Source organism: Miscanthus floridulus, chromosome 8 (genome assembly GCF_019320115.1).
Source record: "Miscanthus floridulus cultivar M001 chromosome 8, ASM1932011v1, whole genome shotgun sequence".
Classification (NCBI taxonomy): Eukaryota; Viridiplantae; Streptophyta; class Magnoliopsida; order Poales; family Poaceae; genus Miscanthus; species Miscanthus floridulus.
In genome coordinates, this window is record NC_089587.1 from 171,268,599 (window position 1) to 171,285,204 (window position 16,606).

Genomic DNA, 16,606 nt, shown 5'->3' on the forward strand with positions numbered 1-16,606 from the left:
AGACTATAGGTAACACCGTTCAGCCAATTCTCTTTTTCCTAAATAACACCTATCTCTTATGCTCATTATCATTTACTTTATTGAAAATAGATGAAATCTTAGATGAACTGGCAAGGGAAACTTCTCCTGATCAAGCTCCAAACCTGTCCCTTCTGAACCTTCAGCCAAGTTCTCCAGCAAGCCAGGGTATAACCCATTCTAATGATCAATCAGCTCAGCAGGTAATGTCTTGTCTCACACTATATTTTAGCAAAATTACCCAATCGTCTAACACCTCCTTTCTTCTCCTTTCTTTAAAAGAACATCACTAAACCGACCACCAGTTACTCCTTCTCTATTAAGAACTATATCATTGAGAAAGGTGAAGAGATTACTTCTCATCAAACCTTATTGCTGGAAAATCAGGCCCGGCTAAAAGAAGTGATCATTCTGCTGAATAAGGATACCATTAGTCTGGTTCAGGATGCAGACCAGATAAAAGACCTCCTTGAACTCATTGATCAAGATATCCCTTCTGCTCTCAAGGCTCCCCTAGAATCTGCAGCCCATCTTGATGACCATTTTGCTATGGTGAGAAGGGCAACCAAGAATATATCTTCGAGGACCGCTCTGCAGAAGGATAGATCTTTGAAAAAGCTGGAGATTAAAGATCTTCACTCTCATATCCAGACTACGAGAAATTCCTTGGCAACCTTGGAGCCTGAACTGAAAGCCATGGAGGATGAAAAAAGCAGACTAGAAGCTCAACTAGCCGAACTGAATGCCAAAATTCAATCTCACAGGGCCCATATAACTAATTTGCCGAAGAACATAGAAGCAGCTTCACTAAAGATAGCTTCGACCATCAAAGAAGATCAGCAGATCAAAACTAAGTTATCCAGCATCCAGAGTTCCGAAGATGAAGATCAAAAAGTACTAGATAATGTTAGCCGAATCAGGACTGAGGCCATAGAGGCAATCAATCATCTTCTGAACCAGTAGACATTGGGTTTGTAATAAACTTAAGCGCGATATCCTCTTTCCCTTGATTAACCAACTTTATGTTTACTTATTTTTATTCGTTCGAAACAAGCAATCGGCCATTTTCCTTTAAATTACTCAATTAGAATGTAGCCGATTGTCTCCATTCTTCCAATAGCCGAACGAATCCTAACTTAAATGTTGTGAGGGTATAGCCGAATAATGCTGGCTTCAACAAAATAGGGAGACAGTTGAGCGACATCTGATTTAACCCATGCCTGGCCCAGCCCAGTAATGGCCCAGTTGAAAGGGAAAAACCCTACTCCACCATTTGGCATTCTCGTCCCACGATTCCGTAGAATTCGCCACGATCCTTCGCTCTGGCTTATAAATAGACCCTTCCATTAGCCTTCATCGCTATCTTTGCTTTAGCATTCTCACATCCGTCTCCTCCACTTCCTTCGTTCGATTCATTCCAGAAGAAAACCCTAACCTCCATCAGAGCAAATGACAAACAGTGGCAACCGTGGCAAGCGTCCTGCCGACGGAGAGGCTAAAGGAAGCAGAGCATCGCGCTGCCGGCGCCGTGGGTACGATTCGGCTTTTTGCCCCCTTTGCAATTTCCTTGTTCATCTCTTAGTTTCGATCTTTCCTTCCTCATTCATCAGGATAAGGGTCATCAGCTCCAGCCAATATCACCTCCTTCCTCCAGCGACGGCAGCTCAACCGGGAACTCCATCATCCGGCTCCTCTAGATCTTCCAGCTCTTCAAGCTCTTACCATTCCAATCCTTGGGGCCCGGCAGAACCAGCAGATGCACACCATCCATACTCTCACGAGGAGGCGCTCAAGTTTCGCCAGGAGAGGGACGAAGCCCGGGAGGAGCTAGGCGACGTCTCCAAGAAGTTTTGCATCGATCAAGCCGAATGGGAGGACCAGCGGAAGCAATTCTACGACGCCATCACCGGTTTGATATCTTCATTTAGTTTTATCATCCTGGCTTCCCTTGCTTGTCGACCCATTTCTTCTTTTCTGCCCAGCTCTTTCCGCGGAGAATGACCGCTTGAAGACAGCGGCGAACAAAATTGCCGACAAGGTGAACGCCCAGGGGGAGACATCCGAGGCACGCCTTGATGCTGTGGACGGCCGCATTGATCAGGCCGTCATCCAAGGTGTGCACCTCGGCGCTTCTCTCGGGCTGGCGGCAATGACCTCCCAAACCAACGAGGACTACTCCTCCCAGCCAGTTGGCTTCGTTGGAGGACGCCTGGACGAGATCGACGACATCGACGAGCGTCTGGAGGCCTACGATGATCATGCCGCCGCCCTTGCTGAAATCACAAACCCCCAGTCCGTCCTCAACAAGTTATTTGAGGAGTAGTTTGTATTAGGATGGACTTTTATAAATAATCTTGTCCTTTGGAATAATATTTATTGCTTTGATTCTTTTCGGTAAAATTCCACTTGCGACTGTCAGAAAAATGCTGAAAACAACCCAGTTTTGAATAAACATTCTTGTGCTAGAGGCAATGCAAACTGCATCGGCTATTTTGTACTAAAGGCGATATGAACGATATCGGCTATTCTCAATCTTGTATCTGATTTTTAGGCTAAAGGCGATATGAACAATATCGGCTATTCTCAGTCTTGTATTCGATTTTTAGACCAAAGGCGATTTCCTCTTTGTCGGTTTTTCTGATCTACATTTATGAACCAACCTCAACACTGGGGTAGTATTTCTTAAGAAATCTTCCATTAATAGCTCTGGTAAACTCCTCTCCAAATAAAGTCTTTAATATGTATGCATTGCCAGGTACACATTCTACAATTCAGAAAGGACCTTCCCAATTTGGAGACCATTTGCCGAACGCTCTATCCTTTGTTCCAACTGGCAATATAGTTTTCCAAACCAAATCTCCTTCTGCGAATTGCTTCAGCCTGACCCTTTTGTTATAATACTTGGCAACGCGCATTTTATTTTTCTCAATATTTTCTAATGCCTTGAGACGAATCAAATGTAAATCTTCCAATTCATCCATCATCAGATTCTTATAGTCTTCTTCTGCCAATTCTTTCTGTAACACAACTCGCCTTGAACCTGACCGTAATTCCCATGGTAGTATGGCATGATGCCCATAAACCAGTTCATAGGGAGACGTTTGAGTGGATCCATGACAAGCCATTCGGTAAGCCCACAGTGCTTCACTAAGAACCAAGTGCCATCTCCTTGGTTTTTCATCAATCTTCTTCTGAATGATTTTAATCATAATCTTATTTGATGCTTCTGCCTGACCATTAGCTTGTGCATAATAAGGAAAAGAATTATACAACTTAATCCCCATACTTTCGGCAAAGTCACAGAATTCTGAAGAAGTAAACTGAGTTCCTTGATCAGTTGTTATAGTCTGAGGAATCCCGAATCTGTGAATTATATGTTCCTTAACAAAACTGATCATATTCTCTGATGTTACCTTCTTCAACGGGATAGCTTCAACCCATTTGGTGAAATAATCCATGGCCAAGAGTACAAACTTGTGTCCCTTATTAGAAGGAGGATTGATCTGACCAATTAAATCTATACCCCATCCTCTGAACGGCCAAGGCTTGATTATAGGATTCATAGCAGACGCTGGAACTTTTTGAATATTGCCGAATTTTTGACAATTGTGACACCCTTTGTAATATTCAAAACAATCTTCCAACATAGTTGGCCAAAAATAACCAGTTCTCCTAATTATCCACTTCATCAGATAAGCTGACTGATGTGCACCACACAATCCTTCGTGAACCTCATACATCACTTTCTTGGCCTCTTCTTGACTTAAACATTTGAGCAATACTCCATCGATGGACTTGTAATATAACTGATCATCAAGAAACACAAATTTGAGAGCTTTGTACCTGAGTTTTCGGGAAACCTTTTGAGATGGATTTTTCAGATAATTGGTAACTTCGCATCTCCAATCACCATCTACTGGATCAGTATTTAAAACATCTTCCTCCATAGCAAAAACTTCCCGACTCTCTCGATATCCAGAAGCAGCTTGAGCTAACTTATTTGCTTCTTCATTGTACTCCCTAGGGATATGATGCAAGGTCACCATTAGAAAATTCTTCAAAAGTTCTCTGCACTCTTCATAATATTCTCTTAACACATTGTTCTTGCATTCATACTGATCATTCAGTTGATTAATCACCAACTCAGAATCCCCAAAGATTTCAACAGCAACGGCCTTTACTTCTATAAGAAGCCGAAGCCCTCTAAGCAACGCTTCATACTCTGCCTGATTATTAGTGACATGAAATTCAATAGGAACCGCGTACTCAAAAGTTTTTCCTTGTGGGGAAATCAAGAGAATACCAGCACCATCACCTTTGTTACAAGATGATCCATCGAAGAACAAGGCCCAAGGCACAATGCTTATCGCCTCAACAGAAAGATCCCGATGTTGGGTAATAAAATCGGCAATAATTTGACCCTTTACAGCCTTTGCCGATTCATACCTTAAATTAAATTCTGACAATGCTAAAATCCATTTGCCAATTCTTCCATTCAAAATTGGCATCGATAACATATGTTTGATTACATCAAAACTAGAAACCACCACGCATTCGGAATTCAACAAATAGTGCCGAGATTTGGTACATGAGTAATATACACACAAGCAAAGTTTTTCTGCAGCCGAATACCTTGTTTCTGGGTCTAACAACTTTCGGCTAAGATAAGCTATGACTCTTTCTTTTCCTTCAAACTCTTGCATAAGGGCCGATCCTATCGTTAGGCTATCGGCCGCCACATACAACTTAAAAGGCTTGTCAAGTTGTGGAGGTACCAGCACAGGTGGTGCCTTCATATATTGCTTGATCTCATCAAAAGCCTTTTGTTGTATGTCACCCCATACAAATTTTTGATCCTTCTTGAGCTTTAATAAAGGAGAAAAGGGTAAAACTCTCTCTGATAGATTGGATATGAATCTTCTTACAAAGTTGATTTTGCCTAACATTGATTGTAATTCCGTGAGATTAGTTGGCGGCACAACTTTGTCTATTGCTTCCATACTCTTTTTCCCAACTTCAATTCCTCCTTTATGAACTAAAAATCCCAAAAACTCACCAGCCGAAACTCCAAAGGCACATTTGTTTGGATTCATCTTCAAGCCATGCTTTCTTGTGCACTCCAGAGTCTTTCTTAAATCGGCTAAATGTCTTTCATGATCTCTAGATTTGACTACTACATCATCGATGTAGATTTCTACAATCTTGCCGATCAGCTCGTGAAAAATATAATTCATAGCTCTTTGATAAGTTGCACCGGCATTCTTTAACCCAAACGTCATGACTATCCATTCGAACAAACCAATATGACCAGGACATCTGAAAGCTGTTTTCGAAATATCTTCTATTGCCATAAAAATTTGGTTATAGCCAGCATTACCATCCATAAAACTAATGACTTCATAACCTGCTGCTGCATCTACCAGCAAATCGGCAACTGGCATTGGGTAACCATCCATGGGAGTAGCCTTATTAAGATTTCTGAAATCTATGCAAACTCTCATTTTTCCATTTTTCTTGTATACCGGTACTATATTTGAAATCCACTCTGCATACTTGCATGGCCGAATGAAGTTTGCTTCTATCAACCTTTCAACCTCCTTCTTCACATCGGCCAATACTTCCTCTTTGTATATCTTCCTTGGAGGTTGTTTATAAGGACAAAATCCAGGTTTAATGGGTAATCGATGCTCAACAATGGAACGATCCAATCCAGGCATTTCTGTGTAATCCCAAGCAAAACAATCTTTAAATTCCTTCAACAGATTTATTAACTTTGATTTATATTCTGGGTCTAACTTCGCACTAATATACATCGGCCTTGGCTTAGAATCATCACCAACATCAATTTCTTCCAATTTATCAGCCGACATAAAACCACGTCCCAACTTTCCTTTGTTGCCATCGACAGGATTTTCCATTAAAAATTGCTATGAGAGCCGACTGCTTGGATCGGCTATTGGCCTTCGCTGAAAACATTTACAGGACCTTCTTTCCACACTTTTCCAGAGAAACAATCAATGCCCTCATATTCCCAATAGGTAGATTCTGTGGCAGCAACACTCACTGAATTATCAGCATGTACAACTTCAACATCATCTCCAATCCATTGAATGAGAATTTGATGCATAGTTGAAGGAATGCAACAATTAGCATGGATCCAATCTCTGCCCAAGAGTAGACTATATGCCCCCTTACCATCAATGACAAAAAAGGTAGTAATCAGAGTTTTCGATCCAATGGTCAGCTCGACATGGATAGCACCTCGGGTATCGGAAGGATTGCCAGCAAAGTCCCTAAGCACCATGTCAGTTTTCAACAATTCTTCATTAGTCATCCCAAGTTTCCTGAAGGTAGTATAAGGCATGATATTGATATCAGCCCCTCCATCAACAAACATCTTGGTCAAAGGCTTGCCATTGACATATCCTTTTAAATAGAGTGGTCTCAAGTGACGATTCTTGATTGGTTTGTCAAAAACAGCCTGCTGTGTTAATACAAGCTGAGCCATCAAATCCTGACATTCACTTTCATCAAAATCAGAATACACCTCTTCTTGGACATCTTGGCTTTCGGGAGCTATAAACTCTGATGGAAGGAAGAAAGCCATGCAAGCATTAGTCGAAGGACCACATCCATCAGGCTTCTTTTTAGGACGCCATATTTGCTTTGTTTCGGTAACTTCCTGTTCCAACTCCCTATTCCTCAACCGTTGCACTCTTCTTTTCTGACTTTTCCTCAGGCCTGGAGGACACCACTGTCCTTTTTGCCATACGTATTTATAGAAGTCAGCTTCTTCATCATGCACTCTATCATGAATCCAACCTGAACCTGCAACTCTTTTCCTTTGCTGATTCTCAAAGTCATCTATTTTTAAGCGCCGATCATCTTTAGGAACCTTCGTTCCAAGTCTTTCATAGACGGGATGGCGGTTGACTCGAGATTGCCTATACTCGGAGTACTGAGCACTACACTCCGGACAATTATTTCTTGCAGGCAACCTCAAGCCTTCATTCCAACAATGCCTAAAGAACGAACAACCCCAATGAGACTGCTCCTGTTCTGTCATGTATTCTTCTTGCTCCCTTCGGTATACTTCTTCCTCATACCTCCGGCATTCTTCCATAAACCATTGTTTCTTACAGTATTCCTTCTCTTGTTCCCTCTGCCACTTGTTTAGCAAAATACGTGATGTAACTCTGGGTTTGGAAGTTTGACCTTTCTTGGTTCGGCTATTCTGAAACCGAACTCATTGCTGCAGCTCTTTACTGGTGACTTGCCGATCCGGGTCAACAGCACCACTCTCCTTTGCTCTATCAGAAGTCAACACTTTCACCTTGCCTTTACCTTTGAGATCATTGGCAGAGACCATATTCACAGAGAAAGAAATCATATTTTGTGGAAAAGGCTGATCATCAATTTTCATCTTGCCATCAAACCTCAAGTGTCCCTCTTGGATAGCTTTCTAGATTCGTATTCTGAACACTCAGCAATCATTGATAGAGTGAGAATTAGTGTTATGAAAGCCACAATACTTTTTGTCTTTCACTCCTTCAGGACGTAACATAGGATGTCCTTCTGGCAACTTGATGCGTCCTTCCTTTATCAACAATGCAAAAAGTCTGTCTGCTTTAGTAACATCAAAATCATAGGTTCCCTTTTGTTGTTTCAACCAGCGTTGACTAACTTGGGTGGGTTCCTTTGCCCAATTTAACTCAGCTGCAGCTATCTCATCTTCATTAATATACCCAGTCGCTTCATCCAAAAAGCCTTGATACACCTCATTAGTGGCATTGTTCTTCTGAAAGCGATTATCTCTCCTAAATCCTTGGGCTTGATTACTCATAGCTGCTAAACGCTGTGCAAGTTGGCCAAGATCATCAAACTCTAAACCGAACAACTTCTCCCTGATATTCGGCAACATTCCTGCTATAGCTATTCTAGGTAGTTGATCATCTGGTAAATTTAGAGAATAACACATATTCTTGGTCTCCCTAAATCTGCGAAGATACTCCAATGGTGTCTCATTTGTTCTCATCCTCAGACTCATGAGATCAACCAACTTCTTCTCATTAGTACCCATATAGAAATATGAATGAAACTTCTGCTCTAGTTCTGCCCACGTACCAATGGAATGAGCTGGTAGAGACGTGAACCATGTGAAAGCTGGTCCTGTAAGAGACAAAGGAAAATATCGAATTCTCCAAGCTTCATCTGAAGCAGCTTCTCCAAGCTGCATTAAGTACCGACTGACGTGCTCTATGGTACTAGTATCATCTTGACTAGAAAACTTGGTCAAATCTGTTGGAGGCTTCACCCTTGGAGGCAACGCCACTCTGTTGTACCATTCTGGATAAGGAGACTTGTATGAATAGAATTGATTCTTTGGTTTCAAGCCGAACTAATTTTGCATCATATCAGCCATCCTGTGCATCAAAACATCGATGCCTGGATCCTGACTTCCTTGTACTTGCATTCCAGAAGGCAATCCTGAAACACTTCTATACCCTGGATTTGGCACAGCATTGATAGCACTGTAATCGGTAAATTCTTGATACCCATCTCCATACATATTCTTCTGCAATCTGTTTGATGCTGGAGAAACTCTATAAGCTGAAGGTGGCACTTCTCCTGTGGTACCAAATGTCACTTGGCCATAGGTGGGATGTGATTGCTTTTCAGTGTGAGTCAATCCACCTATATTTGAAGGCGACGCTACTTCTTTTCCAACAGGCTTCTCTTGATGCTTTGGAACATTGAAAAGCGTCGGTCCACTGAGTGGTCCAACATTTTCTTCGAAATATTTATCAACCATTGGACCAAAAGTACTGATCATGATTGCTCGAAAGGTATTCAGAAAAGCCGTGTGATGGTTTGTCATGGTTTCTCCCATAGCTTTATAAACTAGGGCTGCCATCTTCTGAGCATCCTCCTCTTCAGTGTAATCAGTTTGATGTGGAAGAAGAACCCTTGGCATTGACTGCTTTTGAAACACTTTATTACTCTTGTTTTTGGAAAAAGACATCAAGCATTTCCGTTGGTATTGCTCACATGCTTGTAGCACTAAATCCTTGTAATTATCTGGCAATTCTGCCATGCTTACATCCAGAACATGATCATTGTTGATCTCAGATGCCATCTTGAACTAGCAGATTGTCCCACTGGGCGTGCCAAAAAGTGTGTTGACACAAAATGTGACGCACTGTGCCTCACACACAGCAAGCCGAAAAGCGTAGCTTCAATCGGGTTCCCGGGTGTTTCGTTATCCAGAAGCGTGCCAGTCAGTTTGACCTGAAAACTAACAAGGGATAAAACAATTAAATGTCAAATCGGAACATGTCGGGTAATACCAGACAGTTCCACATATACGGCCCTGAAGCCACTTACAACGACATACAGCTATAGAGAGCTGTCTGCCAATGAGTTCATAAACCGTTTCGGCTAATCGTAAGATGAATGCACGTGGAAACCTAATCGCCGAATACATGTGCATAGGAAGACATGTTTGAACAAGTGAAATTAATTATGAGTTAACGCATAACCAAACTCGGCAGTCCAGCTAAATTGGGGTCCATGAAGAAGGAACGTGCAAATAAAAAACGATTAAACTAATCCAAAACCTGCATCTGCCGCACGACACCTGGTTTTGTTAAAGCTTAAACATGATTAACATGCATGAACCCGCAACATGTGACAACCTAGATTAAAATAATTCGGCCATTATGAGCACACTATCTAGTTGCAAAGGTATTATGAAAAGCAATGATTGTTGAAGCACGAATAAAACCACAAGAGAGAGAAGGCCGAACAATATCAATCTAGATTGGGCAGAAGTGTGTTACAAATATATATATAAAATGTTCCGTAACATGCAACACTGGATAACTTAATGAATCTATTTAGATTTGCCACATCTAAAAGAGCCGATAACTATCTTGCTTTCACTAAGCATATTGAGTAAACGCCTACCGCACGGTATCTACTCATACACAAAGCATAAGCAAAGACTTCTTGATTGTCAAGCAAAGATCCGCCGCACGACCATTGAAAACAAACAAGACTACTTGCATCACGTTTAAATCCACCGCATGATACTAAACATGATAACAAGGTTGTCGGAACTTACGGAGGTCGACGGATCGATGATTCCTCTCGAAGAACTCGACGACACGACAAGAGGACTCGAAAGTTGGCACGGGGCCGGTTGTATTGATTTGGTTGTGAACCCCTATTACAATGGTCGAGGGTCAATATTTATACCCTAGACAAAACACGAGTCCTAGAGGACTACGATTTACAAAGGAACCTTTAAATAAACTTGGAAACTCATGATTCCTTACCCTAAACTTTTAGAGTCCTTTACTATTACAACTTTCACCTTTTCGATCGGCCTTGCCTGCCATCTTCTGTTTTTCCCGAATGGAGTCACCGCCTTCTAGAGTAACCGACCGCAATGCATTTAGCCGACCGCTTGCTTTGTTTGCCGAATACCTTTCTTCCCGCATGCGGGTCCACCTGTCATCCTCCAGAATCGACCAAAATCCAGTGTTAACAATGTGTGTCTGGTCAGGGTGACGTGTGATGACATAGGTAGAGCAGAGAAGCTAGAGGTGACCGAATGCTGGTGCTGCGTCCGATCATGACCGACCGAACGTGTCCGGTCATGTCTGGTACCTTACTAGAAACGATCGGACACTAGGGTTGCTGCGTCTAGTCAGTTCAAGCTGCTGTGTCCGATCGACAGATGACCATTGAGATTAGATGAACTATGTTTGAAGAAGGAGACACATGGTGTACATCGCACGACCAGATGCTGAGGGCCAGCGTCCGGTCAATCAGACTGGAGCGTCCGGTCGTCCTGACTTTTGCCCAGTGAAGGGGTAACGGCTCTATTTGTTCATGGGGTTATAAATAGAAGCCATGGTCAGCCTTGGACCAGTAGCTGAGTACACTAGAGCCTTGGTGGCTTGTGTAGTAGTGCTTGGGAGCCATCCATCTCACATATACTTGATAGTGATCATTCGATTGTGTGAGAGAGCGATTCTAGTGCGATTGCATCGTGAGGTTGCATCGAGTGGCACTAGGTGATCGAGTTGCAAGCCAATGGTGCTTGTTACTCTTGGAGGTTGCCACCTCCTAGATGGCTTGGTGGTGGTCTCCGTTGAAGCCCGCAAGAAGCTTGTGCGGTGCTTCGGAGAAGAGCTTTGTGAGGGGCATTGTGCTCGCCCCGTGGGAGCCACGAAGAGCAACTCTAGTTGAACGTGTCATTGAGCTACCCTCACTTTTGGGGTAGGTTCTTGTGGTGCCCAATGTGCGGGCTTAGTGGGTGATGCCAATTAGTCACCGAACCACCAAGTGAGCGGTCGACACAACGGGGACGTAGCGTGTTGGCAAGCACGTGAACCTCGGGAGAAAATCACCGTGTCAACCTTGTTCTTCCCATTGGTTTGCAATCCCCTTACACAAGCTTGTGATTACTTTTATATACATTGTGCTTATGTAGTTGCTCTTGTAATTAGTTAGCATGTGTAGCTCACTAGTTACCTTCTTGCTTGTGTAGCATAGAAGTAGCTCCCTTGTGTGGCTAATTTGGTTTGTGTAACCTTGTTAGTCACCTTTCTTAGTTTGTGTAGCTAAGTATTTGTGCTCTCTAATTTGGCATTGGTTGCCTTGTTATTGAGCATTGCTAGTGAGCTTAGTTGGCTTTGTGCTTTTGCTTACTAGCATGTGTAGAAGCTCCCTCATTGCTTGAAATACTAGTGGCATAGGTTTGTGTGACTTTGCTCCTAGAATTGGTTAGGTGAGCTCTAGCTAGCCCGACACCTTTGTTGCTTAATTAGTATCCTTGGAAGGTGCTAGAGAACATAGATAGAGGGGTGTAGTCTTGGCTAGACTGATAGTTCTAATTCTGCACTTGTTTCAGTTAGCCGATGCGATTAATTTTAGAAAGGACTATTCACCCCCCCCCTCTAGTCCACCATCTCAACCTTACACCATGGCCGGTGGCATGAAGATAACGGGCGCATGAGAAATGGGCTCTAGAAGCCATGAAACAAGAAATAAACTGCACGGGGAGAGAGAGGGGAGAACGGCGAAGCTCACAGTGGAAAAAATGATGTCGACGACAGCTCAGAGATGGCGGACCACGTGGAGGCGGACGGTGGATCCCGGCACGCGTTGCGGTAGTTGTTGTGGCTTCCTCGGTGCCTGGCGAACGTGAAGAAGAGAGCGGGGAGGCAGCAGGGGTGCGCATGGGGGTCATGGCTTGACGTGCCCACGATGCTAGGAGTGGGCAGCGGTTGCGGCTTGGACCGGCGCGGGCGGTTGCGGGAGGATGGGGACGGTGCTGACACGTAGGCCTGGGCTGGCAGTGGCTGAGAGCGGGGCGAAGGCGTGCGGTGCTGGGCCGAGCAGTTGCGGCCGAGCTGGGCCGGGGGAGCAGCGGCGGTTGCAGGGGATGCTGGGCTGGCCCAGGAAGGAAGAGGGGGAAGAGGAAAGGAGCGAATGGGTCGGTGGGGAGAAAAGGCCAACTAGGCCGAAAGTGAGGAAGAAAAAGGGAGGGAAAATATTTCCTTTATCTTTTTACAAATAAATTTTCCAAATGGTTTTCAAATTGAATTTGAATTCAATTCAAACTTTAGTCAAAGCTAATCATTACAAAAACAACTGTGCAGTAGCATGAATGCATCAACATGTTTCTATCCTTATATTTATTTTAATTTCATAAAAATATTATTTCCTAAATTTGAAAATGCACATATAATTGCATAATTAAATCAAATTTTTCTTATTTCAAAAGACTAAAATTTTGGGGTGTTACAATTCTACCCCCCTTAAGATAAATCTCGCCCTTGAGATTCGGGTGATTGCTTACTCAAACAGTTGGGGATTAGACTTTCTCAGATCCTCTTCTCTTTCCCAAGTGGCCTCATCCTCTATATACCAATTCTACTGCACCTTGCACATCTTTATAGTTTGGCTTCTTGTAACCCTTTCTGCAGTTTCGAAGATCTTTACCGGATACTCTTCATATGTAAGATCTTCCTTAACAGTAAGCTCTTCCAAAGGAATCTGCTCTTCTGGTACTCTTAAACACTTTTTCAATTGAGAAACATGGAACACAGCATGCACACCTGACAAACTTTCAGGTAGTTCCAATTGATAGGCCACTTCTCCACGTCTCTCTATAATCCGGAAAGGTCCAATATACCTCGGTGCTAGCTTACCCTTCATATTGAATCTTCTCACACTTCTCATTGGTGACACCTTTAGGTACACATAATCACCAACTTCGAAAGTCAGCTCTCTTCTACGAGTATCAGCGTAACTCTTCTATCAGGACTGAGCCACTCTCAAGTTGTCTCTAATCATTCTCACTTGTTCTTCCACGTCTCTAAGGACATCAGGTCCAAACACTTGAGTTTCACCAGTCTGAATCCAAAATAAAGGCGTTCTACATTTACGTCCATACAGCGCCTCAAAAGGTGCCATCTTGAGACTCTTCTAGTAACTGTTGTTGTACAAGAACTCTGCGTATGGTAGACCCTTATCCCAACTATTACCATACTGTAGTGCACAAGCTCTCAACATATCTTCCAAAATCTGGTTGATCCTTTCAGTCTGTCCATCAGTTTGCGGGTGGTAAGCAGAACTAAAATTCAACTTTGTCCCCAAAGATCTATGTACTTTCTACCAGAATTGCGATGTAAACTAAGTGCCTCTATCCGACACAATTTTCTTGGGAACACCATGTAAGCACACTATTCATTCCATGTACAACTCTGCTAGCCTTGCACCTATATAGGTAGTCTTGACTGGTAAAAAGTGAGCAACCTTGGTGAGTTAATCCACTATTACCCATATTGAATCATAACCTCTTTGAGTGTGAGGCAAACCTATGATAAAATACATACCAACTTCTTCCCATTTTTATTCAGGAATCTTCATTGGTTGTAACAACCCTGCAGGTCTTTGATGCTTAGCTTTCACTCTTTGAAAAGTGTCACACAAAGCCACATACTCTGCCACATCTCTCTTCAAACCATACCACCAATACTTCGCCTTGAGATCCAAATACATCTTGGTACTTCCGGGATGTATAGAATAAGCAGATTCACGTGCCTCTTGCAGAATTGCATCACAGATAGTCTTCACTTCAGGTACACATATCCTTTTCCCTAACCAAAGAGTACCATTCTCATCCATCCTGAATCCTAGTGCCTTTCCAAGCACTACATTCTCCGCTATCTCTTTTAGTTTTTCATCCTCTAGTTGACCTTTACATATCTCTTGCTCCAATGTAGGCTCTATCACCAATTCCATTGCATTAGTGACAAAACTCAAGTTGAGATGCTCCATTTCTGCACACAACTTTGCCGACATAAATGTTTTCTCAAGTCCATTAGCATAACTCTTCCTGCTAAGTGCATCAACTACGACATTTGCTTTTCTCGGATGATAATGCACTTCCAAATCATAGTCTTTGATCAATTCTAACCAACGACGTTGTCTCAGATTCAGATCTAATTGGGTAAAGATATACTTCAAACTCTTGTGATCTGTATAGATATCACTCTTATGCCCAATTAGATAATGTCTCTAGATTTTCAAAGCATAAACCACAGCTGCCAATTCTAAGTCATGAGTAGGGTAATTCAACTCATGCTTCCTCAATTATCTAGATGCATATGCCACCACTCTTCCTTCTTGCATAAGCACACATCCAAGGCCCAAATAGGATGCATCACAATATATAGAGAAGTTCTTGCTTAAGTCGGGCAAAATCAATACTGGAGCTATAGTCAATCTCTTCTTTAGCTCATCAAAGTTTACCTGGCATTTATAAGACCATACATATTTAGCATTCTTTTCCAACAGAGCTGTCATAGGCTTAGCAAGCTTGGAAAAACCTTCAATGAACCTCCTATAATATCCAGCCAATCCCAAAAAGCTATGAATCTCACTTACATTGGTTGTTGGTTTCCAATTCAATACATCTTGTACTTTGCCTAGATCCACTGCTATTCCACCATTGGAGACAACATGACCCAAAAAAGAGACCTCCTTCAACCAAAACTCACACTTGCTCCGCTTAGCATACAACTTATGTTCTCTAAGCTTTTGCAAGACCAACCTTATATGTTCATCATGTTCTTCTTCAGTCTTGGAGAATATCAGTATGTCATCAATGAATACCACCACGAATTTATCAAGAAACTCCATAAACACCTTATTCATCAGATACATAAAGTATGTAGGTGCATTTGTCAATCCAAAAGACATAACGGTATACTCATACAAGCCATACCATGTAGTGAATGTTGTCTTGGGTATGTCCGAGTTTCGAATCTTAAGCTGATGGTATCCTGAGCGGAGATCAATCTTGGAGAACACATAGGCTCCTCTCAACTGATCAAACAAATCATTAATCCTAGGCAAAGGGTATTTATTCTTGATTGTAACCTCATTAAGTGAACGGTAATCCACACACATCCGTTGGCTACCATCCTTCTTATCCACAAAAATCACAGGTGCCCCCCATGGGGAAGAACTAGGGCGTATGAAATCTTTTTCTTGCAACTCTTTTAGTTGTTTCTTAAGCTCTTCTAATTCATTAACCCCCATTCTATATGGACGTTTAGCTATTGGTGTAGTTCCAGGTAATAATTCAATAATGAGTTCAATGTCGCGATCAGCTGGCATACCTGACAAGTCATTGGGGAAGACATCCAAGAACTCCTCCACAACACGATCTTGTTCATTGGCATCACCATCCAACTGATTCACAGTGGCTGTTGGCTGAGCTTGCACTACCACTTCAACACAAATTCTATCTCCATTGGGTGATGTCACAACAACAGATTTCTCCTAACACTAAATCACTGCCCAGTGTTGTTTCATCCAATCCATTCCTAGAATAAGATCAATTCTCGCTGTTTTCAACACAATAGGTTTCACTTTGAAGTATACCCCCCTTAAGGAAATGCTAGTTGAGGGACTCCAATAAGAAGCGGGCATACTATATCCCGGTGAATTTACTAGTATGGGGTTTTTATGGCACATAAAGGTATGCTATGCATTCTAACAAAAGCTTGGGAAATAAAAGAATGCGAGGCACCAGAATCAAAAAGTATTATAGCAGAGATAGAGTTGATGCTGAACGTACCCAACATAACCTTGGGCGTCTCCTGAGCTACATTAGATGACACATAGTTCACCTTCACAGTGTGAGGTGGTCGGGCGTTGAACTTCTGATTGCTAGTCTAGTTCTGAGGAGCTTGCTGGTTCTACTTCTTTGGGCACTAATGAGCATAGTGACCTACTTCTCCACAGCGGTAGCATGCATTGGGGTTATTAGGTGCACCACTCTTCATAGGAGCATTATTGGCCATTCCTTGGCGTGTTGCCGGATTGTCAATCTGTTGTGGGGGATGCTGATTACCATACTATTGTTGGTACTGAGGGTGTTGCTGGAACTAGTTACACTGAGGATACTGACCATGGTTTCCCTAGTTAGATGGTCCTTGATTCCTCTGCTGAAAACCCTACTAAGGATAGGCACACGAGTGGGTGTTGCTTCTAGAAGCTTGCC